Consider the following 5672-nt stretch of genomic DNA (forward strand, 5'->3'; position numbering starts at 1 on the left):
AATGGCCATGTTGTAGTAGAGGGAATTAGCTCTCTAGCTAGAGCGTGAATGAGATTCCCATGTAGCCGACACTACTTGCAGGACCTAGCATACTTGATAGCTTCTTGCTCCATTTTGGGCCAATAGTAATCGGCACAAAGGAGTTTGCAAGCTAGTTTCAGGCCATTAGAATGAGATCTGCAAATGCCTTCATAAACGTCAATTAGTGCGTGTTTGGACTCATTGGGTTCTAAACACCTAAGGAGTGTTTCATCGAGACCTCTCCTATACAACTCGTTAGCAGTAATGACAAAATGTGAAGCATTATAGATTAGGTAATGTTTCTCATTCCGGGTCAGACCTTCTGGAATGGTTTGATTATGAAGGTAGGAATAGATGTGATGGTAGTGGGATGATTCTTTCCCTATAATTGAATAGATTATCCTAGAATTAGGTGTGTCATAGGCTGGGTAGTGTAACGGTTCCACCAAGAACTCTTGTCGGATATCATTTTCTAGCATTTGTAGCAGGGAGGCCAGAGTGGCCATGGAATCAATTGCTTTATTATCTGCTCATGGAACTTGCTGGAGGGTAATGTGTGCAAAATACTTCTTCAAGTCATCAACCATGTGCTTGTAAGGAATTAGTTTCTCATCCTTTGTTTGATACACATTGTTTACCTAGTTGATAACAAGCTGAGAGTCACCAAAGATGTCTAACTAATCCACTCTCCATTCAGCTACAATTTTCATGCCATTGATCAAAGCCTCATATTCAGCAATGTTATTTGTACAAGGAAACATAATCTTGTACGCTTTGGGCAATGAGTATCTCTATAGTGCAATAAAGAGTAATCCAGCACCTGATCCTTGTTGTGTGAAGGACCCATCAAAGAACATAACCCATGTATGGTGCGTGAGTGTTAGAATTGACTCATCTAGGAAATTAATGTTTATTGGTAGAAGACTCTATATGGGTGCCTCGGCCAGCTGGTCTGCAATGGCCTGTCCCTTTATAGCCTTGCGTTCAACATATTGGATGTCAAACTCACTGAGTATCATGACCCATTTAGCCAATCTTCCTGTGAGAGCTGCCTTAATGAGAAAGTACTTTAATGGATCTATTTTAGCCACAAGCCATGTAGTGTGGGCAAGCATGTAGAGTCTCAACTTCTTGGAAGCAAAGACAACTGCCAAGCAAGCCTAATCAATAATGATGTAGTTCTTCTCATAAGAGACCAATGTTTGGCTCAAGTAATAAATAGCTCTTTCTTTGTTGTCATTGTCTTCCTGAGCCAACAAGATTCCCAAAGATGTTTTAGTGGCTAGAATGTATAAAAGTAAAGGCTTCCCATGCATAGGAGGCATCAGGACTAGTGGATTGACAAGATATTGTTTGTTCTGTGTTAAGATTTGTTCACAATCCTGGCTCCAATTGAATTTCACACCCTTATGTAAGGTCTTTGTGAAGGGTTGTGATCTATCTGCCAATTGTGAAATAAACCTGCGAATAGATTAAAGCCTTCCCTATAGTCCTCTCATCTGACTGATGTTCTGAGGTGGTGGCATGTCCATTATTGCTTGTACTTTTTCTAGATCTACTTCAATTCCTTTTGCAAAAACAATATATCCCAACAATTTCCCTGATGTGACACCAAATGCACATTTCTTAGGATTGAGCCAAAGATTGAATTTTTCCATACGATCTAGGATGGGTCCCAAATCTTGTAGATGAGTATTGCATTTAGCGCTTTTGACCATGTTGTCATCGACGTAGTCCTCCATGGTTCTATGCACCATATCATGGAAAATTGTAGTAACAGCTCACTGATATGTAGAACCAACATTATTTAAACCAAATGGCATCACATTCCAACAAAAGGTTCCCCATGCATATGTGAAAGCCATTTTATCCTGATCTTCTGGTGCAATTTTTATCTGAATGTATCCAGAAAAACCATCCATAAGTGAGTACATCTCATAGCCAGCCGTCATGTCCACAATCATATCAATATTAGGGAGTGAAAAGTCATCTTTAGGACATGCCAAGTTAAGATCACGAAAGTCTATACAAACCCTAATAGATTTATCATGCTTCAAAATAGGAACAATATTGGATATCCATTCAACATAATCAATTGCACGGATGAAACCAGCCTTAAGGAGTTTCTCCAATTCTTCTTTGACAAGCAATGCAACGTGAGGGTGCATTTTCTGAAGCTTCTGTTTAACTAGTTTGATGCTTGGTGCTATGGACAAATGATGCATGATAATATCAGGATCTAATCTTGGCATGTCAGAATATGTCCAAGCAAAATTTATTTTCTTTTCCTTGAAAAAGGAAAAGAATTGTTCTTTCTCTTCAGGTGATAGTGATTGTGCCAGATGTATCATATGAGGATGTTCTTCTGTGCCCAGGTTAATTGGATAAGTCGGCTCTATTAACACTAATGATCTCTCCTCAAAGTGATTGGGAAGGACATCAAATATCTCATCCACAGGCACCTAAGAGAGGTTTTCACCCTCGGATACATCTTTTGTTTTTACTTTTTTGGGATCCGACACTACCACAATGTGGTTTTCACCTTCGAACCTCTTGCATTTTTTCTTTTTAATTGTATGACTGAGATATTTGATGTTGGCCTCAGTCATGTTAATATTTTGCTCATTGGTGGAAGACGTTACAGGTTCGATAACATTTAGGTAACAGACAAGAGCGTAGTCATTTTGGAATGTGGGGACTTCATTAGATGCATTGGGGTTCCATTCTATAAGCTCAGGATGTGTCAGTGAGAGAGGAGTGGTTGGTTCAATTGCATTCACAGTATAGTCATTAAGTACGCAGACCAGCAATTTGACACCTACGGTGACCTCATCCATAGGTGTGTTCAAACGCCTCAGAATACTAACGTTAGGAATTGACGACTCTAGGACACTAGTTGGATTAGACCCCTGTGACCTAACCCTAGACATTTCACCAACTTCAATTCAATTTTCATAGACATGCACTTGGTCAATGTCTTTATCAGTAGTAGCTTCTGAAAGATTGTCAAACTCATATTCATGAGAGTCAGTGCTACATGGTGAGAGACTATAGAACTCCCCAACAGTGATAGGGACATACTCTCCTTTAGCCTCTAGATTCTTACACAAATACTCAATAGAGCATGACTAACTAGATTCTCCCTTTTCTGAATGATATTTGAGATGCATAGTATTGTCCTTAGAAGAATCACTAATATCATCCACAGTGCTAAGACGTGGCACAAAGTCATCTAGCTCAGCAAAGAATTTAGCAAGATCATAAGGAATAAGATGAGTGAAGGAATCCTCATCATCAAATTCTTCCTCTTGAGTATCTGACTCAGCTGGTGACTCATTTTCAGATGAACTCTCAAGTTTGGGGATGAATTGATTTGATCCCAGATGGAAAGGGACCTTCTTAAAGCCTAGGCCAGTTGTATCACTATTGCTTTGAGCTGTTTCTTTGATAGGATCAATTAGGCCATTGTTATTGCAGCCAATAGGGTCAGTTCCCTTGTAACAAAAATGCTTCATAAGCCTAAGACCAGGTCCATATTTCATAGGAGTGATTTCTCAAACTTGTTCTATTAGATCCACTGGAGCTTCTTCTTTGTAAAACCATGCAGTAATGGCTTTGTTTTCAATTCCATCTTCTAAGGGAACTATAGCCTTGACAAAAGAGCCATTAAACTTGGTCTAAGGTGTCAGCACAAATGGCTTCTTTGCTTCTAAGGGCCTCCCATAATGTCGAGGGGACTCTGGGAGAGATGTTAATGATAGCACTGGTTTGATGTGGTACTCTCCCATACTAGTTTCTTTCAGTTTAAATGACTGCTTAATTTTTTTAGCTTATTGTCATGATAATCAGTGGACTCACGGTTAGTAGGGATGAAATTTTTAGTAGCTTTGAGCATATTGCAAGTGTAGCTAGTAGTGGTAGGAATAGTAACTTTGAAGCCATGAAATGGGAATTTGATGCATTGGTGGTATGTGGATGGCATGACGCACATCTCATGTATCCATGGTCATCCTAATAGAATGTTGTAGGCCAAGGTAATATCAAGCACCTAGCAGGTGACATCCCTTTCGATAGGACCGATGCGAATTGGTAAAACTACAAGACCTAGTGACTTTCATTCCACTTAATCATATGCTTTAATAGTGATCTTTCGTTGGGGATCAAAAAAGTCCTCAAAATGATCCAATTGTCTGAGAAGAGCAGCAGAGACAATATTTAGGCCAACGCCATTGTTAATGAGTACCCGATGAACACGTGTCTGGTGGATCATAACCTCAATGTGCAGAGGCTAATTGTGTGGGTGATTCAACGAGTTGTCATCCTCCTTGGAGAAGGTCATAAGATAAGGTGAGGTCAGGTGACCTACCATGGATTGAAATAGCTCAAGATTAGGATCTTAAGGAACATTTGCCTCAGTGAGGGCTTTGTCCAGAATTTACCTTTGAGCAGGCAAGATTTTAAGCAGCTTAAAGATGGAAATCTGAGCTTTAGTTCATTTCAACTAATCGAGAACACTATAACTAGTTTCAGTCAAGTTCATTGTGGGGTTTGAACCTTTACCGGATGGACCAGCAAGGGCTTTGTCTTTGTGTTGTTCAAGATTTGAAGTAGGAGGCACGGGGCCTTTGAGCACCAACTTGGCATGAGAGCGAGTAATAGTGTTAGCACAGTGTTTTGAAGAAATATTATCTATCTCATTGGAAGTAGGGCCCCTCAAGACAAATGGTGTCTTAGGTTTGTCGTTATCTTGCTTGCCCTTTATGGTAATAACATCATAGTATTCAGAATCTACAGGTTCAACCATGTGAATTACATTGTCATCATTGGAATATGTATAGTTGATCTTATTGTAGGGTTCTAGTTTTGAAGTCTCTCCTTTTTCATAAGCTGGGAAAGGTTCTTTGAATGCCTTGTGGTCTGAGTTTTTTTTATGTCCATCTACCACAAGATCACCAACATCAATCATCTCCTGGACTTTATGACACAAGTTTATATAGTTGCTGGTTTTGTGCCCCTTGTTTTGGTGATACTCACAAAATGAGGTCTCATTCCACCATGGTGGATGTGGTTGTGGATCATAGGGACGAGAGTTATCCATTGGTGAAATAAGCTTATGTTGTAGCAATGTTTTGTAAACCACATCCAAAGGTTCCCCAAAAGGCATATACTCTCACTTGGGGCATGTTGTCCATGAGTTTCTCGGTTTATTCCCAGATTTCTTATTGTTAGGGGGAGGTTTCTCAGTATTTTTGGCCACTTTGAGGTAGTCTATGAGATTAAATGCCACTTTAGCCAGTTTGGGTGTGACATTGTCAACAACTCCATCATGTACAATTTCTCAATTCTTCTTGACATGTTTAGTTTTATCCTTGTTGGAAGTGGAACCTTGTTTTGTGTCTCTCTAAAGAGTGAGCTCACCTTTCTTAACCATAAATTCCTCGATATGAATAGCCTATGTAATCATATCTTCAGTGGTATGTGGACCTTGAAGTTGGACTCTGTATCCGAAATTAGGTGGGAGGTTGTCAGTGAAAATGTCAAGCTTCTCCGTTTCTGGAATTTCGCGAGAATACTTAGTGTACAGTTGTCTCCACCATTGGAGGAAAGTGAGAAAAGGTTCACCAACCTTCTGTTTAAGGTTGCATAGGTCT

The sequence above is a fragment of the Cupressus sempervirens genome, chromosome 5 (assembly GCF_028749045.1).
Source record: "Cupressus sempervirens isolate cs-2001-9-10 chromosome 5, ASM2874904v1, whole genome shotgun sequence".
Classification (NCBI taxonomy): domain Eukaryota; kingdom Viridiplantae; phylum Streptophyta; class Pinopsida; order Cupressales; family Cupressaceae; genus Cupressus; species Cupressus sempervirens.